Source organism: Sciurus vulgaris (genome assembly GCF_902686455.1).
Source record: "Sciurus vulgaris genome assembly, chromosome: 16".
Taxonomy (NCBI): Eukaryota; Metazoa; Chordata; class Mammalia; order Rodentia; family Sciuridae; genus Sciurus; species Sciurus vulgaris.
Window position 1 is genome coordinate 35771026 of NC_136477.1, and position 14656 is coordinate 35785681.

General features: G+C 38.9%; 1 protein-coding gene across 1 annotated transcript in view; it reads right to left on the minus strand.

The window, feature by feature from the left end:
• LOC306647149 (uncharacterized protein) overlaps positions 1 to 14656 on the minus strand; it is a gene marked incomplete at its 3' end in the record, with an annotated part of 600113 nt that overhangs the window by 524941 nt on the left and 60516 nt on the right. The window lies entirely within an intron of this gene.

Sequence of the window (14656 nt, forward strand, 5' to 3'; positions counted from 1 at the left end):
TTTTCAACAGCTGCTGAGACTGTGGCCTGCCACAAGAAGGGCCAAGTTCTGGAGCACAAAAGTGCCAGAGAAAAAGCAGAGGCTATTTCACAGAACTGATGATCCTATGAAGGTGAATTAAAGCATCAGGATCATCAGAATTAAAGATAGTGTAAATGGAAGCAGTCATTAAGCAGTTGCTCCCAGATGAAAATTGAACCTGCAGTGGACATTGATTGACTGACTAGTTTGGCTGCTTAGCATCCAAATGCGATCTCCTGTCTTGGCGGAATTATGCGCCAGGTGCACCCCAACCCATCCAAGAGGCAGTCATGGAATCCAAACTTCAGTCAGCAGACACTTTAATGTCTATTCTTGAGCAAGGTGACACAAGACCATAAATGAAACATTCGCATAGATCCTATTGCTGGATGCCAAGAGTTACTAGTTCCTTTCTGTTGTCAAGCATCATCCTTCGGTCTATACATTCTAGCATGTGCTCAGTATCCCTTCTCTGAACTCCCTTTTCATTCCCCAACTTGAACAGGAGAGAGCCATCTGTGGCTTACACCAAAGGCTCTTAACAGATGAGTGTCCAATTACACCTCAGTGTTAGTCCCTTCTCCAAAAGGCATGTTGTTCTTTTAAAGCTATCTGGAAGCCACTTCAAAAAGTTGGACAACTTACATATCAGTAACAAATACCAAATCAAGATTAAGATCATTTGCAGTTTATATACCCATTATCCAGAGCTTGCTAGCTCAGAATAGTTCTTTAATAAAAATATTCCCACAGCCATATCCATACACATCACCTTGACCTGTGAATTAAAATTTTATAGTCACATGAAACCCCAAGCTTGAACCTTTTATCACTTCAATGCCATGTCCTATGAAAGGAGGAAAGATAAATGGGCAAAACGGAAAAAAGAAAAATGAGAAAAAATTGTCAATTACTTTGCACATTTTTTGGCAGAAAAAAATATATATGAGTCCTTAGTTTTTAGCATTCTACTCTGATATCGAAAAGTTCTATTTTTGTCCAATACAATTCTATATAATTGGTGTCACCAGTATCTTTATTTTGGTAACTTCCCAGTCTATTCCTTTTCTGGGAATGAAACTTGTTTCTAACAATATAACTCTATAGTGAGACCATGACCCTGAGTGCTAGAAGATAGTTATTAACAATAAACCATAATTAATAATTATGCTTTGATGGGAAAAAATACAACACAGAAAGACATGTCAATCAGTTCTATTACCAATGATGAGAGCTGGAATTTATGGTTTGTCTACTCTCTCCTGGGCACAGAGCTGGATGCTTTAAATTTATTCTCATTAATTCCTCAATGACAACCTTAGTAGGGCTCATTCTTCCATGTTACTGATAAGAAATTTAAAGAGGTCATTGGAAACCTAAGATTTTAAAACCTATTTTCCCAAAATGCTATAATATACACAGCCATCCTTACTTCAAGGAAACCAGGCCATGCCACCCAAATACCATTCTCCATCATGTGGCAAGATTCCCAGACTGCATTCAGCATCATCAACTAGCAATTAAAGCTCTATAAACCCTTTCAAGTGATGTCATCACTTCCCAGAGAGTTTCGAAAAGATCTCTAACATTTTCCGAAAAGATATGACCAGTCTCAGACTGATGACATTCAGTCTGATTCATACCCTAAACCAAAAAGATTATTTATGTAAAAGTTCTATAAATTGAATTCATTATATTATGCTAGCAGCTCTGGTAAGAAGTCAAACTGGAGTTGGCCTGAATTTTGTGCCTCTGGTAATTCTAACTCTACAGAACATAAGCATCATCCAAAATCCTTGAACCAATCAACTAGAAATGTAGGCTTCTGGACCACATTATTCTACCCAGGAGATGCTGAGAAGTTGTAAAGTTCTTTGATTTGGATCTTATTCCCACTTGAGTTCTTGGCCCATCCTGTGGTTAAAATGCAAAGGACAGAAGGAATGCCAAGAAGGGCAAATAATTCACAGAATATGACAACCCATTAACAGACTTTGCATCACCAATGTATGATGAAGATATGGTATTAACAATGTGCTGATAGGACTTTTGTATGCAAAAGTAAACCTTTCACAACTTCACTGATAAGCAGCCAGAGGTAGCCATGTCTGGATTTCTGATCTTATTTTTTAAAGGTTTTCTTAAAGATGATTTGGGTGAATTCATTTAATTCTTTCAGAACTAATGTGAGTGGGAGAGATGTTGAGATCTGGGGCTCTAAAACTGCACTATCCAAGCACTAACTACATGCAGCTTACCCAGCACTGAAATGTGCCTACTTCAAATTGAGAGATGCTCTTAGGATAAAATGTCCATTGGATATCAAGGGTAATAAAAAATATAAAAGGTATTGATTACATGAAGAAATGGCAATTTTGAGGAATATATTAGGTTGTATAAGATGCATTTCTAAAATATTTTGTTTTTTCAACTTTAGTGTGACTATTCAAAAAAGTTTAATGCATTCTATTTCCATTGAACAGCACTCCTTTACTGCTGCAATTTGAATTTAGGATCTATCACTCACCAGCCAGTTCACATAGGTTGTGTGGGTGTGTAGTGAACAAGGGCACCTGGCAGTGGTGTAAACAGGGGCCAAAATTATTTGTGTTCTGACAGCGAAGCCATCACCAGAGTGCAAGTCATTTCCCATGTTGCGTACAGTGGCACACAGACATAGCATGCAGTGTTGCTTAGAGGAGCCTGACTTTGGGAAGACATTACCTCTTTTTATTTTACTCATCTATAAAAATGGAGAGACCTCCATAGGGCCTGCAAGATCAAGTGAAATACTTTACAAAGGCCTGGTTCAGCATCTAACAGTAAAACCCAATAAACGCCTGTTATTATTAACATAAAAATCATCCCCAATTTTGGATTTTCTACAGAAAGTCTTCAGAAACAATTTATAATACTGGTTATTTTGGTCAACTTTTTGGTTGCTGTGACCAAAAGACCTGAGAACAACAACTGAGAATAGGAAAAGTTCATTTTGGCTCATGGTTCAGTCCATGGTTGGCCCGACTCTATAGTCAGGGCTCAAGGACAGGCAGAACATCATGGCAGAAGGAAGAGGCAGAGTAAAGCAGCTCAAGATGTAGTAACAGGAAACAGAGCTTAGCTTACCAGGCACAAAATATAAACCCCAAAGGCATACCCCCCACGGAATTCCCCCAGCCATACCCTACCTGCCCATGGTTACTGTCCAGTTTACTGCCCAATAAAACATTCATAATCTAATCACATCACTTCTGAACATTCTTGCAGAGTCCCACACATGAGCTTTTGGGGGACCCCACCTCATATCTAAACCATAACACTGGTCCCTTAAGCACTGATAAATGGTTCCCCAGCTCTACCATCTCTGTTAAAAAAAGAAGACTGGATCGTTAGGCATACTTTCCCACAATTGACTAATGAAATGGAATTGACCCAAGAAGCTACAAGCATCGGATTTCACCAGAAGAAACTTTGCCACCTCTATTAGGGGGGAAGTGTTAGAAATAAAAATTTTTAATGAGTAAAAAGGAAATCTAACAGAAGAGAGGGAATGCCAAATTATTCCTCATCAACTCAGTGTTGACTACCTCTCTTTCTCCCAGAATGAATGCCAGGTATATAAGAAGGATAAAACTTTCAATTAAGCTGCTACATAAAGATTAAGTGACCTTTAAAACAACTAGTATACTTGGAAAGGCTATTAATCATCATTAGAGTATGTGTCAAGCTCAATCCAATGGTATGAGGCCTCAGCCTGGGCACAGCATTAAAAAGGTGGGGATATGTCACGTCCAAGCATGAAGTGGAGAAGGTCAGCTAGATGAGGCAGGAGTAGGAGCACCCATCAGCCTGTTTTCCCACCATGTGGAAATGAGCTACTGGACACAGAGTTCATTAAGCTGTAAGCCCAATTACTATCACATGGCATCAACCGTATTGCAATTACGGTCCTTCCGAGCAGCAGCCAGCCACCGTTTTCAGTAGAGAAACACCGGTTTGGACAAGGTTTATAAATGATTTTCATTAACTATCATTTACCATTAGGGCAAATAAAAGCACTAAATGCCCACTTTGCTGTAGAGAATGACCTTTGGCCCGGATTCTCTCTCTAACCGATGAGGGCTAAATGTATTGTGACAGCTCCTAATCACATTTAGTGCAGCCCATGATTTGATGGCACTGGGTGTCCCATCAACTACAGACAGGCCTGGCAAGGCCATTATATTCTGTTTCCTTTTAGAGATATGCATATTAGGATCTTGGGGAATCGAGAAATATAAGCCTTTCTCAATCATCCACAGTATATTTCAATAGCTTAAAAAATGCGTACAGTTACATCATTACCTACAAAGAATTGCTTGCAATGAGAACGTATTTCTCTTCTTTATAATTCAGGCTTATATGCCTAAAATGCATTAATCCGATCAGCCAAATCTAGTACGATAGATAAGAACCCAGTCATCGTAACTCACCAGTCAGAAACAATCCTCTCCAAAATCCACACATAATATTTTGCAGCTCAGCTTCATCTCATAAAAAGTTAATACAGCTGTGTGATATTTAATACTGAGGCATTGGGGCCTGATTTTGTACTAATCCAGGATAACACATTTCACAGAAACGTCAAGGGCCAACACTGGGAAGTCAAGACTCCTAACATGAAAATGATTTACTCTGGAACTCTTAACTCCTCAATTTGTACAAAAACAAACGGCTGTCCAACATTCAAAATAAAATACTAAATTAGGAGTTCAACTCCACATTACCATAGGTAATGGCTTTCTTTCTCCTGAAGCAGACTGGATCACACACTTCAAGTGCTGTCCACCACCCCCAACCCCCTGCAAACAGGTTATAATGGCTTCTAAGCACATAATCTGAGACCGAGAAGGAAAAGACATAGAAGATTTGCGAAGTTATGCAAAGGTAGTTCTCTAATAAAAAGTCAAAAGGCAGCTGAATTAAATACTGCACATTCAGTATGGCCTCAATGCAGGTGCCAGTTATTACCAATTGTCTTTCAGCATAAAGGCCCTCTTGTTCTCTCTTCTTTGTTCTCTGCAAGCACAGCCTCTCATGTCGGGAAAGCAGCAAGCTACCGTTCACTGCTCTACAGGAAAGTGAAACATATTTGTGAAAAATTGAAGAAAAGGCAAGGCTTTTTAATCTCAATAAAAACACTGAGGGAAAAGGAAGAAAAGTCACAGCAATAGAGGACACTTTAGTCTTTCAGAAGTTAAAAATAGATGGTTTACATAGACAGGTCTCATTTCTACAGACTTTTGGCAGGATGTCATGGTTTATCAACACCAAAAGAGCCTAAATGTTTTCTAGCTGAATGACATGGACGTTCTTTAAGGAAAAATAAGTAATGAGGACTCTGTCATTCTTTTTTTATTTGGAAATTATGAGAACTTGGAAATTGGCAAAAACATTTTCCTCAATTAACTGAACTTTTAAAATCAGGTGTGAAAAGTCACTTTAAAGAGACATAATGGCTTCTATGTGAAGAAAAGAACCATTGGGGTTGAGGCTTCAATGATGAGGACAGGTTCTCAGGGGCCAAACACTTCATCAAACTGTTCACTCATCCTTCTGTTTATATCAAGGAACATGAGCCACAGTGAGGCAAGTAACTTGTCCCAGGTCACATCAGGCAGTCACAGTCTTTAGTACCGCCCAACCACAGCTTAGGCAATCCGGTCCCAGCAGCAGGCCTTGTTCCTTTGTGGAATTGATGTAAATCGACTATCCCAGCCTCATGCCACTGAATATTTAAATTATGTAACTCACTCATATCAGCTGCTTAGAGCCTCAACTAAAAAATGAGCAGACTATAATTACTGCCTGTGCCTACCAGGCATAAGGGTTGGTTGGTGACATACATCTACCCACTGGGCCAGCAGGGTTCACAGCTTTTATCAGTTGGCTTTCTAGTTTTGCACATTAGGATCAAGAGTTGACGAGACCACAACTCATAGGAGCAACACCTAGCAGCGCACTAGCTCAGTGGAACTGAGCCCAAAACGTGACAATACACAAAGTAAATGCCATCCTATAATGTGATTCCCTGCAGGCTTGGGGCAAAATATTTCGGATGTTTCTAGTGGCCATGCTGGACCCATTTCAGTTAAATCCACACAATTACACAACTCATCATCTCTGATGTATCAGAATTTCCCCAAACTCTTAAAAGAAAACTACAAAAAATAAAAGCCTAAGGTCATGTAGTTAACCTACGAAGAGCTCATTACACTATGCTTTAACACTACCTTTGCAAAGGGATTCCCCTGAACACAGCAATGCAGGACATGCCTTATTTGTACTTCTTCATACTACTGTGCACTTTGGATATGAATTACAGAGTCTATTGTGCTGCCTTTATTTTTCTACTTCAAAGTCACTGAAACTAAAAGCTCTGCTCCCTTTAACATTACACATTGATGAACAAGTCACTATTGGAAATAAAATATTCTAAATGTTTCAAATAGATGGTCCATGTTTTAGCAAATCCAGGCAGTTCCACTAAATCCATTTTCCTTTGAAGAGAAAGTGCTTTTAAATTTGATAAAATGGGTAACCTACAACTGTGTCATTTCCTGATTTATTCAGTGCCTTCGCCTTGACATGTCCAGGCACAACGGGCATAGTTCATAAGACAATCCCTGCAAGAGTTTAAATGGGGGAGAAAAGGACCTTCAATAATGCTTGGAAAACGGTCATCAGGCCAACCCCAGGTGGGTATTGCAGCAGAGGGTTTAAGAGCAAACCCTGGGCTTGAAGCCGAGAGATGAACACCCCCGCTTCACTGCATGAGAATTACTGACCTTGGGTAAGTCATTTAACTTCTGAGTCAGTTCTCACGATGACTAGAATTCTTTAAAAGGCTAACATCAGTTGAACAAAACTATGATCCAGGTATTCTGATTAGCGATTCAAACCTGATCACTTCATGATGAAGGTGGAGTTCCCATTGCTATTTATAAAGGATGACTCAAATTCTGTGAAATTCAAAGTCTTGCCAGGGTTAACTGGTTAGCCATCCCAAGAGCTGGACTGAACTCAGGTTGTGACTGTGACCTGTCTCCTTAGTCCTTTTCCTTAATGCCTCCTAGGGTTGATAGTATAATAAAGGACAAGAGATATGTAAAATACACCACCCAGCATATATTATGTATTCAGACTGCAGTTATTTTGGTTTGTTAATTCTTACTTCATTGAATGAGGCAAAAGAAATATAGGTCCTTCAGTTTAAAATGTTCGAAGATACTCCTTATATTGGTACAATTCCTGTTTGTTCAGTGAAATATCACTTGGTTTGAGCAATGACACCATAATAGTGTCGTTACAGTCGTTCAGACCATAAGGGCAAGCTCAGAAGATCAAGGTTCAGAACCCAAATCTGCAACTTCCTAGCAAGATCTTGGGCAAGTTGTTCAACTTCTTGAGGCTTCATCTCTACAGGGCCCCCACACCTCATAAGAGGTCAGTGAGAATTCATGGAATGACACATCAAAAGCATTTTGCAAAGGTAAGAATTCTCTTACCTTTAATAATGTCAGCTATTATTTTGGACCTGGCCTCCTCCTCTCATTAGACTCCAAGTCCTCTTGTGTAAATTATGTCTATTGATATGTGTGTTCATTTGAGGGGGTTGCAAACTAAACAATTTCCAGAAAACAAAGTAGTTACTATTACCATCAAGTCCACAATGCACCTCTCGTAAGCACGCTCGCCATCATTTTTCCAGCAATGGTAACACCCAGAGCTATTCAAGGTTTTCTGTTTTCCCGTTTTTCTTTCCATTTATTGGAGTATTTTTTCTTTCAATGAAATCCTTCCAGAAGCTTGATTTTTTGGATTTTTTTTTTTAAATAAAGGTCAAGCTTCCCTAATCCAAAAATCTGAAATGCTCCAGAATCAAACTTTTTGAGCACCTTGACATTCAAAGAGATTTGGGGTTTGAAACCTTTCAGATCTCTGGGTTAAGAATGCTCTAATGACAAAATCTATGCAAATATTCCAAAATCTCAAAGACTGAAATCTAAAATACCTCTGGTCCCAAGCATTTCAAATAAGGAAGATTCGACCCGTACATGTCATTTTCTAGAAATTCTCTATACTTCCCCCTGAACTACTTTACAACTCTTCTAGCACGTGGGTGGCTTCACATTGTCCCTGGATGACCTTCAGCAAGTGCTGGTCTCCTCCCAATAGCACAACTGAGCTGTTCTCTAGCTGCTCCCTTAAGAATGACTTCATATCTTCTTTGCCCAACCCTAGCCTGTGATAAAGTGTTACATGTCCTCAAGATTTCATATTTCCTTTGCCTTATAATATCTGAAGAGAGAAAAAACCAAACTATAGCTATGGGTTAGCTGTTGAGAAGGAAAAAAAAATGATTTAGAGAAATCTTACCAACTCAACTGGTTGAAAAATGAAAAATTCAATCTAAACATCGGGTTGTTTTTTCCCCAACATCATAGCAAATAATTTTTTCTAAAGCCTTAAAACTGTCTTCATTTCTCCCTAGCTACTTTAGATTATTAAAAAGTCTTTACCATCCCATTTTATTTTTGCCCTGTGGTCTGAGGATCTCATTAGAAATGTTTATTCTTGAGAACATAAGCTTTTGCCATGCAGTCAAAAAATATTGAACTTTATTCCTTTAATCACCAATTAGCATTTTTCTGGTCTTTGCTCTGTTCATGCACTTTGAGAGTTAGACTCTCCTTTCTTTGAACAGAGGTTAAGCCCTTTCACGTGGATTTCAAATGGGGGGGGGGGATGAAGTGGAATTCATTTCCTCTTTCTCCCTCTCTCCCACTTTTTAAGTATTTAAGATTTAAGCATCAGACCATTAAAAAGGCATCATTTTATCACACAAAAAAATGAGTACATGATGTGCCTTCTAACCCAAACTGCCTCAACAACAAAACTTCATATTCCATTTTGGTAGAAAAGGATCCTGGGAGACAGAAAATGATGATCTAATGATCTCCATGTTTTCCTGGAGAGCAAACGCTGGGCCAAGCCAGGAGCACAGCCGCTGGTCTGAACCTCTTAAACCTCACCACATCTCCTCTGCTTTTCTGAGAAGACTGTCTCAGGTCGGATGCAGCAGTGTTCCCAGCTGACGTGTCCCCGTCTTCCCTTTGCCCTATTTCCAAGGTGTGCTTATCTTCATTTCCCCAGTCAGATGCCAACTCTACAAGAGTCCACTGAGAGGAATGGTATTTCATAATCCTCGAAAGCAAACCTCTTAGTTTGCTTTACCAAAGTGGCGATCTGAAGAATGCACACTTTGCCTGTGGACTGTTAAGGCAGCCTGCTCCGTTTGTCCATACAAGTTGATTGTAAAAATGGAAAGTTCATCAAGAGTACTTCTAACTTTTATAAACATATAGATAGTTTAGAACCAAAGGGAGGGGTTGAGGTTGTGGCTCAGTGGTAGTGCTCTTGCCTCGTATGGGTCAAGCCCTGGGTTCCATCCCCAGCACTGTAATACAAAGCTGCTCCCCCGCCCTTTCTGTTGCAGCCATTTCCCCGCCTCCCAACTACTGTCAGTCTGTGAACATCCTAGCTCACTATTGGTTCATCAGTCAGCTTGCAAGTATCCTTCTCCATTATTGGTCCCCTGTTAGCCCAGCAGGATTCTTAAAGACAGCTTCACCACCATCTTCTCTCTCTTGTATCTCTCTCCCCCTGACTTGCTTTCTTTCTCCTCCTCGCTTTCCACTCTCTCTAGCGTGCACCCTTTCTCATTCTCTCTCTTTTCCTCTCATTTTCTCTTACCCTGTAGGGAGACACTGTTTGCTTAATAAACTCCCTTATGTGATTTCCTCTGTCTGGCGTGTTTTCATGGGATTCCTTACAAGCACCACATTAAAAATAGAGGTATTGTGTCCACCTACAACTAAAAAAGTATATTAAAAAAGAAAAAAAGAACCAAAGGGAGTAGATGTAAGGAATGTGTTGTTCTCAAGTCACTTCCTGTCAGAGGCAACACTGCCAGGTTCTCACTCCTCCTGCTATTTTCCTTAAGGTCTCACAAGCTTTATTTCTTTTCCATTTTGCAGAAATACCTCCTATCACCATCTTTTCATAAACTTCCTGAATTCTTGCACTTCAAAAAATATATTTTGCCTTCATGCTTGATTGGTTATGTGGCTAAGTATAGAACTCTAGTTTCAAATCTTCTCCTGCCCGCCCAGTATTTTAAAAACACTGCTTCCTTATCCCCTACCAGCCAGCACTGCTGAAAGAGTAGGGTGTCACAGTCTTTGTAAGTGTTTCTTCTTATGGAAGCTTTTAGGATAGTTCCTCTATGCTCTGAATACTAGAATTCCCTTAGGATATATTAAGTATATTATCTCTACTTCTGTGACAGAAACCATCTCAAACAATCTATTCTTACTGCAAAGCCCAAGGGGTAGTTCCAAAACCAGATGAGGTCAGACTGATGGTTTCAAACCGTGTTATTAGATATGGGTTTCTTTCTTCACACCTCTACATGTTGGATTCTTTTTCATGCTGAATATCTCCTTAAGGGACAAAAATGGCCCTTTTTTGTGTTTTATGGTTCCTATGTTTTTAAGTGTTAGCCATTCTCTCCCAGCTTCCATATCAATCATTTAAAAAGCATTATCAGCCAGCTGAACACACAGTGAAGGAGTTGTTGGTTACCAAACACTGATCTGACAACAGAAGATACGTCAGTAGGTTTTGTTTTTTTTCCTTCTTCTTTCAGCTCCTGACTGGAAACTTCCAACCTGAAGAGCTATATTCCTGCTACCAAATAAAATTTTCCTCTGTTTTGGCTATGTCCTATCTTACATTTCTTCCTATTCTCTTTTTGAGACTCCCATCAGCATCACATTAGATCCATAGACCCCTGTTTCTTAGCACAATTTCCATAAGACTCATATTGTACATTATGGAAAGTTTCCTTGATCCCACCTTCAAGAATATCAACTTGGTCTCCAGGTCATTCTTTTAGTCCATCCACTGATTTTTTTTTTTAATATCACAAAATCAATTTTAAACTTTTCAAAACTCTTGCCTGTTTCATGAATCAAAGTTCTTCACTTACTCTGAGAATACCAATCTGAATTTTTTTCCATTATTTGAATGATTTCTATTTATACTTGATGAGTTATTCTGCTCATTTTGTTGTCTTCTTTCATGATCTTCCTTATGGTTTTCATAAAAAATTTGCTAACCCATTTTTGTTCATTCAGATTTCTGAATAAATAGCACACAGCAGTAGGTAACATAAATTTGCTTCCATCAGCGTCTGTCCCTTGAATGGAAGGACCAGCTGCAGGTTCTAGGCAGGAGGGTGGATACAGGAACATGTCAATAAGTACACATCCTAGAGTTGGCTTGGATATGAAGCACGCAAAAAAAGCAGCCACAAAGGCCATAAGCACATTTCTTTCCCAGGTCCCTGCCTTTTCTTCTGTTCTCTTTATCATACCCATGTCTGGGAATCTGAATTTCCTGCCTCACTTCATTTTCAGTCATTGACTTCCTATTCTTACTGGGATCTGTCCCCAGACAAATCACTTAAGAATGCTTCAACCTTAGCTCTAGGGCAAAAACTTATTCCTCCAAGCTGTTCTAATATGGGCTAGGAGAACCAACCAAATGCCAGACTGCTAGAAACGTACTTCTATAAAATGAATAGCTTTAATGATTACTCTGTGGCTTATTTTAGCTCTCAACAGACTCCAGATTTGAAGCTGCTTTGGACTGCAGTTATCTATGGAGCTTTCTCCACCAGTACAACCATATGTTTTCTGGGTTGCACATATTCTTCAAAATTACTAACCACTGACAGTACCTTTGGCTCATTTTCCAGGGCTAATAGTTTCATTCTGTTTGAAAATAATTCTGTAATTTTAATTAAAGGGTGGAAGTTAGATGCATGTGATCAGTCTACCATGTTGAGCCAGAAACCTCCAGATACAACTTCAGCCCACCAGATTGAAGAAATTAGAAAGACTAATAATGAAGGGTGATGACAAAACTGCAAAAATGTACTTTCCTCTTAAAGGAAATGGGGGGTTTGTGTCAGAGTGCATGAAATACAAGATTTCTTTGGGAAAAGAAAATATTAATATAATGATCAGAAAATTGTTCTAAAATATTAAAGTATTTTTTTTAAATTTACAACACTTGATATCCCAGTTTCCAGCTTTGCATCTCTCAAATATTAAGTTTCCAAATTCTAGAGCCAATTTCAGAATCCTCCCCATGATCTGAATTCATCATCATTAAGAAAAGTGTTTTTCAACAAATAATTTCTAAATGACAATTTTGATTTCACCCAGAACCAATGTCTAGCTGTGCATTATCTTCTAAGGCACTGTGTGACTCTGACTTTGATTCTTTTCTCCCTTCCTCATTTTAAAGAACAGCATACCAGGACCAGAATGAATTAGGTGAAAAGGAAAATGTTTCACACAGACAGTAAATTTTAGTTTTTTTTAATTTCAAAAGTGGCATTCAAATACACTTATACCATCCAGAGGCACTTCAGTTTATTAATGAATCCTTCAAAGATATTCATTTGTTACTTTTTATTTGTAGCTTTTTTTTTATTCTTAGAATTTCCATGTCTCAATGTACATTATCCATCTCATCTCGCACTTTATCTACTTTTTCCATTCGAGTTCCTCGCATATTAAGAGTTGCTATGGTCCCTGTTCTGGTAATTCTTACATCCTACTGTATCTGAGTCTGATTGATGCTAGCTGTCTTCAATTATATTTGTCTTTGAGTATGTCTTGTGAGTTTGTTGAAACTCACACATAACGTAGTGAGGACCAGGAACTGCAGCTAAGATGACTCTATTGGCGAGTTGAAAAGATGTAGGGGAAGAGCTTGTGATTAGGCCTCAGTTTTAGTGAGCTTGTGCCCCTGGGTCAGGTGAACTTCTCAAGGACTTCGTCTACTCCTGCTTCTACCCTACCCAGGTCCCAAGTCAGAGTCTGCAGGGGGCTTTGTAAAATGCCCCACATTATTTGTGCTTTGGTAAAATGCCCAAGATACCCATCTACCAGGCTCTTGCAAAATAGTTTCTTCTGAAGTCTGGGCATATTTCAGAATGGTTATTTCCCCTCTCACCTTATCAAAAGCTCAAGTAGATTATTCTCCGATATTCTGAGAACCTAGTCATGTTCCTAGTGGCAAAAAATTCTAAAGCATGACTATTCCCCACTAAGACCAGAGTCTCCTAGAGTTCCAACTCCCAATCTTGTTCACACTGAGACTCCAGTCATTCGTTACTTAAGTTAGGTTTCCCTAGTCCTAAACTAGTTTCTGCCGAGTTCTAATTCTCTGTATCTGCCCATCTCTAATTATGGGTACAGCAGTGGGCCCTACGACCCTCAGTTCTCTAATAGAGCTAAGAATTGATTTTTCAGTTTGGCTTTTGTTGTTGTTGTTGTTGTTATCATCTAGAGGAAATGACATCCAAACTTCTTACATGCCAGACCTAGAAAATGGAATTTTATGATCTTAGATACTTGATGAATGTGTCTGAAGTATCTATCCCTATCATTTTAAATATGATAAAACTGACAACATCTACTTGAACAAATTTATTCAGGAAATTAGTAATAGGACACAAAGAGGCCCATCTCCAACTATCAGGCTGGTACCTCTATTAACATTATTGCAATGAAACTCCCAAATTTTCCTGTTAGTTAAAAGCTTTATTACCAATGGTTTCTATCTGGTGGTGGAAGGGTGAAATTCTACTACTAATCCTTTGTCTTTACAAAAGTTAACTGATGGGATTGACAGCTGACTGCTTTAGATAGCTATCAAGATCAGGTGAACTTCCATACTTCTATCATTTCATTATCCAGAATTGCACACACACACGATAAGGAAAAAACAAATGGCTAACAAATACAAAAAAAATCTCAAATGTACTTTTAATAAGTGAACACAACCAACTCTCATCAGGGTGACCAATTTAGAAAGGGGGACAGTTTCAAATGATGGTCAGAATGATCTCGATTTTTATAAACCTGCTAGAAGAGTTGAAATCTTGCAACAAGCAACAAGTACAACCATCTTGGAAACAATACAGCAGTATTTACTATATATGCCATACCCAAGCAATCCAACCCTCAATGTACACCCCAGAGACATTTTAAAAATACAGTGGAAGTTGTCATACATGTCTGGGAGCTGGAGGCCCTCTTGATGGCTATCACTGGGGAGAGGAATCAGTAAATACAGTGGATGTGCACTTGGAATAATATGCATTGCTGAAACTAGTCATACACAAAACATGGGCAGATATCAAATGCACTGTTTTTGGATAAACTAAGAACCCAGGAGAGTATCATAGTATAATATACTGAACAAGATGGCACCTTGTATACAGGTACACCTATCTTTAATGATGGAAACAGTAGGTACCTATGCGAAAGAGAAATTAAATGGAGTAAGAGGTATTGAGGATTAAAGATGGAAAATGAAAATAAAGCAAGAAACAGAAAACACACACAAGGCCTCTCTGGAAACCTCTCTATTTCACTGAAGTTTTCAGTTTCCCCTATACCTTTCCTTTCCGAACACTTAAGAATACCCCTAATTCTTCTTTTACATATTTGTT